Below are 16,716 nucleotides of genomic sequence, written 5' to 3'. Positions count from 1 at the left end.
GTTTCGGCAATTGTTTGTAAAGTTAACAAGAAAGGACAATTTAGAGTTGTTGTTATTTAGAGCCACGATTTCATTAATGACGTCAGACCCCCGGGACAAACTATGATCACGACAAATTCTTCTTTTAAATTAGCCTTTCAACTCCCTGTAGAGCATGGCCACCGTCAGTCTCCTTCCACTCTCTTCTGCTCTGGGCTAGTCTGGTGATGGTGTGTCAATTGTGTCCCATCTTCTTCATTTTCTGTTCCCAGGTTCTACGCCAGGTGTTTCTTGGCCTTCCTCTATTTCTCTTCCCCTGCGGATTCCATTGCAATGCCTTTCTAGTGATGGTTCCTGGCTCTTTCCTTAGTGTATGACCAATCCAAATTTGTGGTAGGTATATCTGGTTTGTTTGTTTGCTCCCAGAGCTTTTGGTTACTAATCCGGTTCGGCCACCAGATTCCCAGTATTTTTTCACGACAAATTAAATAGCAATATTTTGTTCATGAAAAGAAATGTAGTATCTTTAGTATAATTATGACGACAGTTTGTGCAAGTTCTATTTTCAATTGGAGGTTTGGGTAATGTGTTTACCAGTTTTTGGGCACTGGTTGTAAATTTACATAAAGTGACTCTTTATTTGAGGGGAAGTACAGATAAATATGGTTAATAAGTATAAGTATATTTAAACATTACATATGTTCTAAGCTTTGTTTGTTTCTTTAAATCACTCTTTCCAGAATTCAATGTAATCTCTTTTATCACATTCGTATTTTGTTTTGAATCCTGTGTTAAATTGTTCCCAGTACAGGTGTGTTTAATTTCTGAATTTGAAATAAGTTTGGCTTCATCTGTTTCTGAAATGCTAGTTTTTTCTGGAAGATCTTTAATTCTAAACCGGTAATTAATAAGATTTATTTTAATATTAATAATATCAGTAATGTGAATTCTCCGAGCTCTGCTCTACATGAAATATTTTTGGAAAAATTTGTTTAGATTCAATAGTTATTTTGAAATGAAATGAGTATTTTCGGTTGGCGTTTTATGTAGATATACTTTTATGATAAAAATGCGCCTTTTTACCCCAGACCATTCGTCCCGGTGTTATCGCTATCGCCACACGAGACTCCAGCTTGTCTCCTATACAATTTTCCTTCCGCCCACTTAATTTTAATATTCATATGACCTTTGCACTGACATCGATAGCCAATCGCATTCGACTGCGGACGTCACTCTAAATAAACAACTGAATAAATTAATATACCATATTTGGAAGATAGCGGGTAAATTCAACGTTGTTGGTGTGTTCCTTCGGGTTCCGAAGTCGCACGGAACGAGTTCATGTTCCGTTATCTTTCGCAAGTAAAACAGGTCGATATGTATTAAACATGGCATTTGTTTTCTTGTTTTAACCCCCTTATTACGCAAGCTTCCGTCGAAGTGGTGTTTTTTTCGACGATTTGTGGCATGTTGCAAAACGAACGAAACATTGCGGCATTCTTAGCGGTGGATAAGGGATCGACTATGTCGTCACATTTATGTCTCGTTTGAAAGAGAATAAACAACCGCTCAGAAAAATATGTTGCTAATATTTAAGTGCGGTGCCTTGAAATCGCCTGCCCGACGTCCAAATTTCAAAAGGATGTTCGATTTGCAATGACGACCGTTCATATGTACTAGGCGACGTTACTAATTACTACTAGGGTCGGTGTTTGCATTAAGAATTATAGAACAAAAGATCAACAAAGCGGTGCTTTTGTCGGCGATTTTGTCAAAGGGAATATTGATAAAATGTTGCAAAACAGAATCGCGAGTTGGGTGAAAAATTGCGCCGGCGGCATTCTCAGCGATGGCGACACCCGAGAAACACCGTGTCACGGTGCATTCGTGCATCAGTACACCGAAGAAATACATACATATTGTTGCGGACGACTATTGTAGACTGTGTTCGTGTAGTCTTCGAGTTTGTGGACAGTTAAAGTCGTGTGTGAATTTATTCAAGCCAGGAAAAGCAGGAGGGATAACTTATGGAAATCGTCTTTCCAATTTGATCCAGTGCGACGTTGTGAAAGGAGCGACTCTGTCGTATCATCTATGTCTAGTTTGTAAGAGAAAGATTGATAGCGCAGAAAAATCCACCAATAATGTAAAACAGTGGCGTGAAATTGTCAGTCATTCTAATATCTCCCAACCTGTGAACGAAAGGGTTAAGCGTGCTGCCTTGAAATCGCCTGCCAAAACTAAAATGGCGCGTGTCACGTGACTTTGTTTACTAAAGATAGCGTGGGCGTTTGATTGACACTCAACTCATTAGTATTCCACCAATCACAGCTACATCTACTTTCTGGATGTGCGCAGTCAAATTGTATAGGAGACAAGCTGGAGTCTCGTGTGGCGATAGCGATAACACCGGGACGAATGGTCTGGGGTAGCGCCTTTTTATTGGTTACTAAAATGTATTTTTGCTCATTTTAACTTTAACAACTTATATTTTATAGAACAATTCTATAGAGCTGTCATGAATTTGTTTTTGCGTATCTGTTGGTCGACTTAATTAGCTGACTATTAGCGAATTGCTGTGTTATGTCTGTCATCGTTTAGGCCTATTTGAAGTTTTGGACGGAACTTGGCTCAGTGATTTGGAACTAATTACCAGATAACCGTCGCAATTCTGACAGTTGATATTCATAGTTATTAATGTAGTGAACGATTAATCAAAAGATATGACGTATTCAGTACTTAGTGTGATTGGCTTTATGATTGAAGGTTACGCCCTAGAGTCTTTTACTGTTTTGTAATTGGTTAGAGTTTTGAAAATGAATAAAGAGAGTTTGAGTTGGTCTTGGGGAGCACAGCACGATAGACGCAGTAGAGAGAGTGCAGTCCTGGGCAGTCTAGAGCAGTCCTGGAGAGACTTGGAGCGAGCCTTGACTCAGTCTAAGAGAGTCTTGGGTCAGCCTTGAGATAGTCTTGGGGATTTTTCCCCAGGGCGCTGTGTCTTATAGAGTGCTCGATTGACCGACTAAGACGAGAGCTGAAACGTATTTCATTGTGTGTGTCTTATTTGACTGTAAAGCTTAACTGACTTTCCCGATCCCGTACCTCAAGGGGACGAGATATAGAGACGAGACGAGATTCCCCCCTGACGCGTGTGGAGAACCCCGAGGGAAGAGAATTTCCCCCTGACAGAGCGCTATCCACTAAAATACAACCATGATTTTCCCAAAAATCAACCTGGTGACCCCCATTTTTGTTAAGTCAATATTCTTATATTGCCTGGAAGTACAATATTTAAAAAAAAAATGAATAAATTCTGGGTTTTTGAAATTACGAGTAGGCATCTACCCTAACTTAAATAATAATTTCTTCTCAAAAAGTATAATTACAGATAGATTCTTCAAGTTGTCTCTATGTTTGTTAACCTGGGTGTTTCTTTTATTTAGAATTTGGTAAAATTAAAGGGCGGCAGTCGTCTTGCCGCGTGCTATTCGATATGGGACTCATAACGACGTATACAACGCGTGTAAAATACATTGTTTATTTACATAAAATTCGAACACGCGCTGCGCGACGACCACCGTGCTTTAATTGAACATCGAATTAAATTTTGGCGTTGTTTTGCAAAAGTTGGCGTGAACATTTTTGTAACTCGATGTCGGTAACTCACAATTCAACAACTCTAAATATGATCGTGTAAACAACGATTTTCTCATCAGATTATTAGCCAGGACAAAAAATAGAACTGTTTTTGGTCGGAGCACGCGTCAGTTCCAACGGCTGCGCGAACAAACTGAAGAAAAAAAAGGGGTATCTTGTTCACGCCTACGCAGATAGACTTTCTTGAAGTAAAAACTTTCATAAAAATATAAATGAAAATAAAAAACACATCACCGCATCGTTTTTTAAAGCAACTTTGAACCAGAATCGAATCTTCTTTTTTAGGTCAGTTGTAAAACCATCTTCACGGGCGAGTTGCATGCTGGGCAATATTCAAGATGGCTGCCTCCTTAAAGTGATGTGCTTCTTCTTTTAACGTTGATCAATTCCACACTAACAGACAACCTTGTCCGAATTTTGGAGGTAAGAATGTGTGATTGTAAGGTACATATCCCATGGAAACTGTATCGATATGTTAGGATTGCTTGTGCACTGACATTGTACCAGCGTGCTGTGGCGAGTCAATCGTGATGAACATGATGGACATGTAAACAAACATGAAATGTCAAAGACCGATCATCCTTTCGGATATCACAAATTACAAATTGTTCAAAATTCGGCACGGTTCTAGAAGCCGTACCTGCACACAAATTGGTGATGTCACAAAATACATGACCTCAATCGGGGTCGTTTCCTCGGTAGGCACAGATCTAGAAGCAGTACCTACACACGAATTGGTGACGTCATAAAATACATGACCTTCAATCGGGGTCGTTTCCTCGGTATATACGAATTGGTATATACAAATTACAATAAAGATACTTAAGACATTACACATAAGGTAAAACAAATCACGTGACAATATAATGATAATAACGGTAATAAATCCTACTAGCTTAACAGTTGAAGAGAACGCTCATATAGTCAGTCGGGTGACGCCGAGGGTCACGAACTGTGTTGCAAAATGGCCGTGTGGTTGAAACTGGGTCATGGCGTGACGGGTGAGGAAGACATCATTAAACACTCAAAATCACAATAAAACGGGGAAGTGGTTGCATATTACGGCGTAGCTAACATGGGAAATAAAAAAACGCCCAATACAAACGACATGGGTTCGAATCACACTAGATACACACTCACCAGAACCGAAGCAATCAGAAACCAGCAATCGTTTTGGCTTTTCCGTTCAACTCATCGGAACACTGGAGTAGTTAGAAAAATGAACACCACTTAACGACCAACGTCGTGGCGTGGTACACAAGCGTGCCATCAAAATAAAACAAAATTAGCTTGAAAAGACAGTGGGTTCGAGTCCCGCTCAGAGCTACCGTAAAAACGTAAATCAAATAAACTGAAATCTCTCAAACCGTAAACAAAGAACGTCGCAAAAAAATAATAAACCTCACAAAACTCCACCATACAAAACTGAATGAATAAATAATAAAATAACTAACGTCTTAAACTGGACGACGCGCAATTTGTTCAACAGTTTCCAGATTGTGACAAGAGATAAACAAGACCCAAGTCAAGGTAAGTTTTGTTAAAGTGTCGATGGCGTCCCCTATATTACGAAAACAATTCAGGCAACAGACGAATATCTTCTGTGGTGTTGTTGAATTTATACTGTGTCTGCGGAATTGTTGATTGAGGGTTCGAAGCCAGCAGTTAACATTTTGTTAGAAAGTTTCACAATTAAATCAAATATCCAATGATACCAGTATATTTATTTCATTATTTTAACAACTTGCAATGGTGGAAGTTGGTCAAACACGAGTTCTTACACCTAAATAAGTATCAAATATTTGTCGACACATTTATTCTCTCAACCTTGTAGAGGTGGAAATTAATTAAACAACAGGTATTTACTCACAAATATAATGGTCAATATTTGTCCATACATTCATTCTGTCAATTTAAGAACTTGTAATTGTTGGAATTAATCAAATGAGAGTTGTCTACACCAAAATAAGTTTCAAATACTTGTCCATACATTTATTCTCTCAATTTAACAACTTGTAATGGTGTAAAATAATTAAACGAGAGTTGTCTACACCAAAATAAGTCTAAAATATTTGTCCGCACATTTATTCTCTCAATTTAACAACTTGTAATGGTGTAAAATAATTAAACGAGAGCTGTCTACACCAAAATAAGTCTAAAATATTTGTCCGCATATTTATTCTCTCAATTTAACAACTTGTAATGGTGTAAAATAATTAAACGAGAGCTGTCTACACCAAAATAAGTCTAAAATATTTGTCCATACATTTATTCTCTCAATTTAACAACTTGTAATGGTGTAAAATAATTAAACGAGAGTTGTCTACACCAAAATAAGTCTAAAATATTTGTCCGCACATTTATTCTCTCAATTTAACAACTTGTAATGGTGTAAAATAATTAAACGAGAGCTGTCTACACCAAAATAAGTCTAAAATATTTGTCCGCACATTTATTCTCTCAATTTAACAACTTGTAATTGTGGGAATTAATCAAACGAGAGCTGTCTACACCAAAATAAGTCTAAAATATTTGTCCATACATTTATTCTCTCAATTTAACAACTTGGAATGGTGTAAAATAATTAAACGAGAGCTGTCTACACCAAAATAAGTCTAAAATATTTGTCCGCACATTTATTTTCTCAATTTAACAACATGTAATTGTGGGAATTAATCAAACGAGAGATGTCTACACAAAAATAAGTCTAAAATATTTGTCCGCACATTTATTCTTTCAATTTAACAACCTGTAATTGTGGGAATTAATCAAACGTGAGTTGTTTACATCAAACTAAGTATTTAATATTTGTTGAGACATTTATTCTCTCAATTTAACAACTTGTAATGGTGTAAAATAATTAAACGAGAGTTGTCTACACCAAAATTAATCTCAAATATTTGTCCACACATTTATTGTCACAATTTAACCACTTGTTAATAGTGGAAATTACTTAAATGCGACTTGTTTAATCAGTTGACATCAATGCAACTTACCCGCAGACAGTGCACAACAGAGCATCATTATTGAGCAATTATAAACAAGAACGTGTCTTGGCATTAGGGTTAGGGTCGGGTCAGGTATGGGCAACGGAATTATTAACAGGAATGTGTCTTGACATTAGGGTTAGGGTCGGGTCAGGTATGGGCAACGCAAATGGCAAACACCCAATTGGCAAGATGTACACTAACGGGTTATGGCATGCATATAGTTTACACAAGTAAAAACACAAAATTGTCAATTTTTTGGACAATTGTAACTCAATAATAGAAATATGTTGTATTTCTATATATATACACACTATATAGTCTTATCAAATGCAAACACATCCAGTCAATCCAATGTGGTCTTGTGGGTCAGTTCTCTGCATAGTGATCAGGAGGACCTGGGTTCAATTCCCTTGCCTGCCCATCTTTTTCTCGCAAACGCAATTTGGCAATAAAGCTAAATATGACAACAAATTATTTATTTTGCATGACAACCCACATAGCTCAGTTGATTTGTACTATGTCAGCAATGTGAGCGATCGCTGGTTCGAATCCAGTATGTTTAGTTAGATTTTTGAATGCTAGTGAAGACAGTGCTCCTATGAATAGGACTTAAATCCTAACTCCTGTGTGAAGACACTCGTGGTACAGAGGACAAGACAGTGCGCTGGGAACTCAAAGATCGCAAGTTCGAATCACGGATTGAACACTCCTACAAAAGACATGAAAGACGTTAAAAACATAAACAGCCGATTCAAAAACTCAAGTCAAACAAAACACAAGAATACTACCCCACATGGAAGCCAGTCGAAGTCGTCGAAGAACGAACACAGTCGAAGAACGAACACAGTTGACAGCTGTAGGTCACGTGCAACAACAGAAGCACAGAAACTGCTACGTCATGAATAAATTAGCATAATTTTAAAAAAATTTGCATAAAGTGTAGGTACTCCTTCTGGAGCTCTGCCCCTCGGTATATACGAATTGGTATATACAAATTACAATAAAGATACTTAAGACATTACACATAAGGTAAAGCAAATCACGTGACAATATAATGATATTAACGGTAATAAATCCTAGCTTAACAGTTGAACAGAACGATCATATAGTCAGTCGGGTCACGCCGAGGGTCACGCACTGTGTTGCAAAATGGCCGTGTGGTTGAAACTGGGTCATGGCGTGACGGGTGAGGAAGACATCATTAAACACTCACAAAATCACAATAAAACGGGGAAGTGGTTGCATATCACGGCGTAGCCAACATGGGAAATAAAAAAAACGCCCAATACAAACGACATGGGTTTGAATCACACTAGATACACACTCACCAGAACCGAAGCAATCAGAAACCAGCAATCGTTTTGGCTTTCCCATTCAACCAACTCATCAGAACACTGGAGTAGATAGAAAAATGAACACCACTCAACGACCAACGTCGTGGCGTGGTACACAAACGTACCATCAAAATAAAACAAAATTAGCTTGAAAAGACAGTGGGTTCGAGTCTCGCTCAGAGCTACCATGAAAACGTAAATCAAATACATGTAAACTAAAATCCCTCAAACCGTAACAAGTAAACAAAGAACGTTGCGAAAAAATAATAAACCTCACAAAACTCCACCATGCAAAACTGAATGAATGAATAATAAAATAACTTACGTCTTAAACTGGACGACGCGCAATTTGTTCAACAGTTTCCAGATTGTGACAAGAGATAAACAAGACCCAAGTCAAGGTAAATTTTGTTGAAGTGTCGATGGCGTTCCCTATATTACAAAAACAATTCAGGCAACAGACGAATATCTTCTGTGGTGTTGTGGAATTTATACTGTGTCTGCGGAATTGTTGATTGAGGGTTCCAAGTCAGCAGTTAACATTTTGTTAGAAAGTTTCACAATTAAATCAAATATCCAATGATACCAGTATATTTATTTCATTATTTTAACAACTTGCAATGGTGGAAGTTGGTCAAACACAAGTTCTTACACCTAAATAAGTATCAAATATTTGTATCAATATTTGTCTCAATATTTTAAATTGAGAGAATAAATGTCTCAACAAATATTTATACTTATTTTGGTGTAACCAACTCATGTTTGATTAATTTCCACAATTACAAGTTGTTATATTCTCTTTTCTCGCAAACACTAATTTGCAATAAAGCTAAATATGAAAAGAAATTCATTTGCATGACTACCCATATGGTTCAGTGGATATGTACAATGTCAGCAATGTGAGAGATCGCTGGTTCGAATCCAGTACGATTAGTACCGTTTTTGAATGCTTATTAGCATAATTTAAAAAAAATTTGCATAAAGTGTAGGTACGTCTTCTGTAGTCTGCCCAATCTTTTTGCTAGCTGTCAAACAACTTGTCAAGTGAAAACATCTACGCGCCAAAGTGAAAAGGTTGACGCGCGAAAAATAAAAAGTTAACCTGCCAACCATATTTTCTCTTTCTCGACGCTCTCATTCCACATTTTCTGCACCCATACGAACTTGCAAGATGTAGATTGATCGTTGTTTCCTTGGTTCTAGACGATTTAATAGTTTTCTTTGCTATTTTGATGGGAGTGACTGTATTCATTGTGTTCATAACGTGAACAACTGTATTCAGGGGGTCATTTAGGGATCATTTAATAAAAATTTGCATACATTAAGTGAATATAATTTATTTAGTGACGTCAGCATCAACTATGAATTATTCATATCAACTAGACACCTGCAGACGAGGACAGTCTCTCGGGACTAAAGTCCCTCGCGTGAAATGGTTCACATTTTCCATCAAACGCCTTCGGCGTTCAAATGACTAAGAAACACAATTCCATTAAGCCCAAGGACTGTCAACAGTCTAAGTTCTCCCTACCAGGAGAGGTATATTAATGTACCAAAATGAGCCAAGTATAAAGTGAAAAGTACGGGCCGTACTTTTCAGAAAATAGCGAGTACAGGTAATATTTGTAGCAAGTACGGGTGGTATTTGCAGTAAGTACGGGTGGTATTTGTAGCGAGTACATATAGGTAATTTAGCCAGTACGGGTGATAAAATGTAGCGAGTATGGGGTGGGGGTATTGCGGGGTAAAGTGTACAGGATTTATACAACAATTATGGGTGCAGAAAATATCAGTGGTACGAACTGAAACTAGTTCAATCTAACAAAACGAAACAAGTTCCATCTTATGAAAACTAAATGTGGACGTGAAGCAGCCATGTTTAATTAATTATATATTGACGCAGTTTGACCCCTATGACATAGCAAAATGGACGCCTCGTAAACAAAAGTGCCGTCCTCATTTTTACAGTACCCACAACATAACCTTGTGTGATATCCGTCCATAATGTTATTTGTTTCTGGCGCATGTATTTTTGTTGTGTGTGTGTATGTATATATATAGATATATATATATATCATTTCATAAGAAAATAATAACCTTATATGAGTAAGTTTAATCATGGAACTTCAATATAATAAATAAATAGACTGAGATAGCTGTTGAATATATTCAGACTCAACTGGCACCACAACAGCCCTACACTCGGTTGTCAATCTACAATGGAAAGAATGAAACAAAGTCTATAATTATCTATAATTGATTTGTAATTACACAATATTAAACAAGAGGTTGAATTCATAACTCAAAATGGACTATGCCTGGCCAGAGTCGATCATTACTCATGTTTCTCAAAAGACAGGAAACTGCACAGTCCTGCATTCACTGTCAAGCTTCAAGCGTCTCTAGGGCTGTAAATATCGAAATAACCCACACCGATATCAATAAGATTTATCTACACAAAAAACAAGAATTAACCAACAGCACAGGACTAAAAACACTAGTAAGCTGATAATGCAACCACAATTAAACGATCAGAAAATTGATGGCATTGTAAAAAGTTGTGAACGTGCCTTTGTACCTTGCACATGTCCATACTATAGATTTCTAGACATAACGGCTCTATAGTCCCACATTGAGAATATTCTGGGCAAATAGATTAATAAAAAGAGCTATTTACCTTCATGCCTAAATTATCCTTGTGAGAACAGTTTAGTTTTGAATACAGTTTCTGATTTTGAACACTTATAATTGCTATTATGTCAAAGCGTTTAGACAAAGGCACTGAGATGGAGATTATGCGCCTCTTGCGAATGATCGATGGCAAAGGAAGTTGAATTAGCGATTGCCAGCAATGATTCAAGGGATTGTGTGGCATTTCTGTCACATTGGTTGAATACGTTTCAAAAGGAGTAGCAGCGGTCATCAACTGAATGTTACACAAGAAAATCAAATTTTGTGGAGGTGAAAAGAAGTAGAAGATTACAGGGAAAGATTGACTGGACGATTAGCCCTAGACCCATGTTGTTGTGTCAAGCGGGCGATACTTACATCAGTCACTTGACTGTCTGCTCTACCAACGCCATGGATCTATCTATACTAGGCACAGAAGTGTACCTCTTTCTAGACTAAAACATGTCAAAACAAATGTATTGATTATTAGCAATAATATGTGATTTTACAAATCCTCCATTCATACGACTTTAGAGCAATTTTGTGTGAGATCAATGTACGACAACAAAAAGCCGCAAAACAAGAAACCAGTTTGGTAGCCGAACGTCGTGGGCATGTGCAAACTGCAAACAATCACCTGACAGGTCATGTGATCGGGCAATTCCCCTTTATTCGTGACTCACGATTGTACAGTGCACATGCGCAAAGTGTTCAGTATTAGTAACGCCGAACATTTTACGGCTGATCGCTGTCACACAGCAAACTAATGCAAAATCACTCGAAGTTGGGTATTTATATTTAATTTCTTGAGTCGTACTTTATTAGTCCCCGTTCGGATGCAGTCTGAAAACAGGGACTTATGTTTTGACCTCCGTGGGTACAATCAAACTTCACACACACATGATCATACATGATATTATACATATGCACATCAATTTCACGATCTGATTCAAGATGGCTGAATGGTGGCCATTTTTGATATAAAAATCAAGCATTTCTCGGCTGTTTACCGATGGATTTTGTTCTAACTTGGTATATACGTTGGACATTATAGGACCTTGATGCACATTATTTTTTTTCAGAAAACATTCAAAATGGCCGACTGTGGTTCTAGTGCCATATCTCTGACCTGCTGTGACTGATTATGTTCAAATTTTAAATATTCATTATAAATCATGTCATAAATATACAGATATATTGGTTTGACGATCCTATTAAAAATGGCCGAATGGTGGCCATTTTTGTGCTAAAAAATCTTCAAATATTAAGCATTTCTGGTATTTATGGATGGATTTTGTTCAAACTTTGTACATACATTAGACATGTCGGGTTCCTGATGCACATTATTTTTTAGATTGGATTCAGAATGGCTGACTAGTGGCATTTTTGTTTTATCTAGAGACATATCTCTGACTGAGCTTCGACTGACTATGTTCAAATTTTATATATTCATTATACATGTATTCAAAATGGCTGATTTTGTTTTAATTAATGCTGTTCCAGAGCAATATCTCTCAATACTTGTTTAATACATTTCTCTTAATTGTTACAAAGCAATGATTTTTGTTTCTACAAAGCAATGGAATAGTCTACCCCTCGTTCCTTGTGGCCTAACATCAAAGGCATACAACCTCCGTTGTTTTGATTTACTGTCACGTAGGTGTGTATGTAACTTTATTGCATCTACAACGGTCATTGGAGTGTCTAGTGAAGTGCCTTGGGATGTTGCAAAGTCCCTCGGTAATTGGCTACCGGGTGCGGGAGCTAGGTGTATGTAAATATCTTGCGCCAGCTGTAATAGTGGGGATTAACTGGGGTCAATTGGACCAGGGCGGGCTACCCAACGGGAAAACAAATAAGACATACATAACATGCCGGACTATATTCTTTACCTTGAAGTTATATAAAGCGACACGAACTGCAATAATCACAATATCACGAGTGCAGAATCACATTGACTTCACTAAAATGATTGAAAAACAGCAAAACCTTGCAAGATATTTTCAGCAAAACAAAAACAAACATTTCAAGATGGCAGCCAAACACGAAACAAAGAATGCATCACCAGTTTTCCCATTTTTTACATTTGTGATTCTGTCCTATTTTTTAATCAATTGCCTCACCTAATTATGAATTTTGATGGGAAAACAAATAAATATTAAAACAGTGTATGATCCTCAAACTGAAAAATACCATATAAACATTTGCATCCTCTCTCGTTTGACCCGGGAGAATCTGACTGATGGTGTCTTGTTTCATTTGCATCTGATAGGTTTCACACATCAAGAATCATAGTACTAAATTGTGTCTTACCTCTCTGGAGATTTGTCACAACATTTTCTAGCACTCTTCTTTTCCACTTTTGTAATATGGGATTTGACATTGTCAAACACATTGCCAAAACTATTGCCATCACTGTTGTTCAGGAATCGGTGATTTCGAAGTAACGCCATAACGATTGTATCGATAAGGAGAATGAAACAAGTCGAGGAATTCTATCAATAAAGAGGCATGACTATCATTGTTCACCAGATAAAGCAATTTGCATGTCAGTATTATCATTGTTGTATAATAAATACCACCCGTACTCACTACAAATACCCACCCTTACTCACTACAAACACCACCCGTACTCACTACAAACACCACCCTTACTCACTACAAATACCCACTCTTACTCACTACAAACACCACCCTTACTCACTACAAATACCACCCGTACTCACTACAAATACCACCCGTACTCACTACAAATACCACCCGTACTCACTACAAATACCACCCGTACTCGCTACAAATACCACCCGTACTCACTACAAATACCACCCGAACTCACTACAAATACCCACCCGTACTCACTACAAACACCACCCTTACTCACTACAAATACCCACCCTTACTCACTACAAATACCACCCGTACTCACTACAAATACCACCCGTACTCACTACAAATACCCACCCGTACTCACTACAAACACCACCCTTACTCACTACAAATACCCACCCTTACTCACTACAAATACCCACCCTTACTCACTACAAATACCCACCCGTACTCAATACAAACACCACCCTTACTCACTACAAATATCCATCCTTACTCACTACAAACACCACCCTTACTCACTACAAATACCCACCCTTACTTACTACAAACACCACCCGTACTCACTACAAATACCCACTCGTACTCACTACAAATACCACCCGTACTCACTACAAATACCACCCGTACTCACTACAAATACCACCCATACTCACTACAAACACCACCCGTACTCACTACAAACACCACCCTTACTCACTACAAATACCCACCCTTACTCACTACAAACACCACCCGTACTCACTACAAACACCACCCGTACTCACTACAAACACCACCCGTACTCACTACAAACACCACCCGTACTCACTACAAACACCACCCTTACTCACTACAAATACCCACCCTTACTCACTGCAAACACCACCCTTACTCACTACAAATACCCACCCGTACTCACTACAAATACCACCCGTACTCACTACAAATACCACCCGTACTCACTACAAATACCACCCATACTCACTACAAATACCACCCGTACTCGCTACAAATACCACCCGTACTCACTACAAACACCACCCTTACTCACTACAAATACCCACTCGTACTCACTACAAACACCACCCTTACTCACTACAAATACCCACCCTTACTCACTACAAATACCACCCGTACTCACTACAAATACCACCCGTACTCACTACAAATACCCACCCGTACTCACTACAAACACCACCCTTACTCACTACAAATACCCACCCTTACTCACTACAAATACCCACCCTTACTCACTACAAATACCCACCCGTACTCACTACAAACACCACCCTTACTCACTACAAATACCCATCCTTACTCACTACAAACACCACCCTTACTCACTACAAATACCCACCCTTACTTACTACAAACACCACCCGTACTCACTACAAATACCCACTCGTACTCACTACAAATACCACCCGTACTCACTACAAATACCACCCGTACTCACTACAAATACCACCCATACTCACTACAAACACCACCCGTACTCACTACAAACACCACCCTTACTCACTACAAATACCCACCCTTACTCACTACAAACACCACCCGTACTCACTACAAACACCACCCGTACTCACTACAAACACCACCCGTACTCACTACAAACACCACCCTTACTCACTACAAATACCCTCCCTTACTCACTACAAACACCACCCTTACTCACTACAAATACCCACCCGTACTCACTACAAATACCACCCGTACTCACTACAAATACCACCCATACTCACTACAAATACCACACGTACTCACTACAAACACCACCCTTACTCACTACAAATACTAGTACCCACCCTTACTCACTACAAACACCACCCGTACTCACTACAAATACCACCCATACTCACAACAAATACCACACGTACTCACTACAAACACCACCCTTACTCACTACAAATACTAGTACCCACCCGTACTCACTACAAACACCACCCTTACTCACTACAAATACCCACCCGTACTCACTACAAATACCACTCTTACTCACTACAAATACCACCCGTACTCACTACAAACACCACCCATACTCACTACAAACACCACCTTTACTCACTACAAATACCCACCCTTACTCACTACAAACACCACCCTTACTCACTACAAATACCACCCGTACTCACTACAAATACCACCCGTACTCACTACAAATACCACTCTTACTCGCTACAAATACAACCCGTACTCACTACAAATACCACTCTTACTCACTACAAATACCACCCGTACTCAGTACAAACACAACCCGCACTCACTACAAACACCACCCGTACTCACTACAAACACCACCCTTACTCACTACAAACACCACCCGTACTCACTACAAATACCACCCATACTCACAACAAATACCACACGTACTCACAACAAACACCACCCTTACTCACTACAAATACTAGTACCCACCCGTACTCACTACAAACACCACCCTTACTCACTACAAATACCCACCCGTACTCACTACAAATACCACTCTTACTCACTACAAATACCACCCGTACTCACTACAAACACCACCCATACTCACTACAAACACCACCTTTACTCACTACAAATACCCACCCTTACTCACTACAAACACCACCCTTACTCACTACAAATACCACCCGTACTCACTACAAATACCACCCGTACTCACTACAAATACCACTCTTACTCGCTACAAATACAACCCGTACTCACTACAAATACCACTCTTACTCACTACAAATACCACCCGTACTCAGTACAAACACAACCCGCACTCACTACAAACACCACCCGTACTCACTACAAACACCACCCTTACTCACTACAAATACCACCCGTACTCACTACAAATACCACCCGTACTCACTACAAATACCACCCGTACTCACTACAAATACCCACCCTTACTCACTATAAACACCACCCTTACTACAAATACCACCCGTACTCACTACAAATACCACCCGTACTCACTTCAAATACCACCCGTACTCACTATAAATACCACTCTTACTCACTACAAATACCACCCGTACTCACTACAAATACCACCCGTACTCACTACAAACACCACCCTTACTCACTACAAATACCACCCGTACTCACTACAAATACCACCCGTACTCACTACAAATACCACCCGTACTCACTACAAATACCCACCCTTACTCACTATAAACACCACCCTTACTACAAATACCACCCGTACTCACTACAAATACCACCCGTACTCACTACAAATACCCACCCTTACTCACTATAAACACCACCCTTACTACAAATACCACCCGTACTCACTACAAATACCACCCGTACTCACTTCAAATACCACCCGTACTCACTATAAATACCACTCTTACTCACTACAAATACCACCCGTACTCACTACAAATACCACCCGTACTCACTACAAATACCACCTGTACTCACTACAAATACCCACCCGTACTCACTACAAATACCACCCATACTCACTACAAATACCCACCCGTACTCACTACAAATACCACCCATAG

General features: G+C 38.8%; 1 protein-coding gene across 1 annotated transcript in view; it reads left to right on the top strand.

The window, feature by feature from the left end:
* The first annotated feature begins 3,946 nt into the window (after positions 1-3,946).
* LOC100367017 (xaa-Pro aminopeptidase 1-like) overlaps positions 3,947-16,716 on the top strand; it is a 32,459-nt gene continuing 19,689 nt past the window's right edge. The window contains exon 1 of the mRNA XM_085504211.1: positions 3,947-4,059. The gene's annotated coding sequence lies outside the window, so the exon portion shown is untranslated. The remainder of the gene's footprint in view (positions 4,060-16,716) is intronic.

The sequence above is a fragment of the Saccoglossus kowalevskii genome, chromosome 10, assembly GCF_978046115.1.
Source record: "Saccoglossus kowalevskii chromosome 10, keSacKowa6.1, whole genome shotgun sequence".
Taxonomy (NCBI): Eukaryota; Metazoa; Hemichordata; class Enteropneusta; family Harrimaniidae; genus Saccoglossus; species Saccoglossus kowalevskii.
This window is presented reverse-complemented; position numbering and strand designations above follow the sequence as displayed.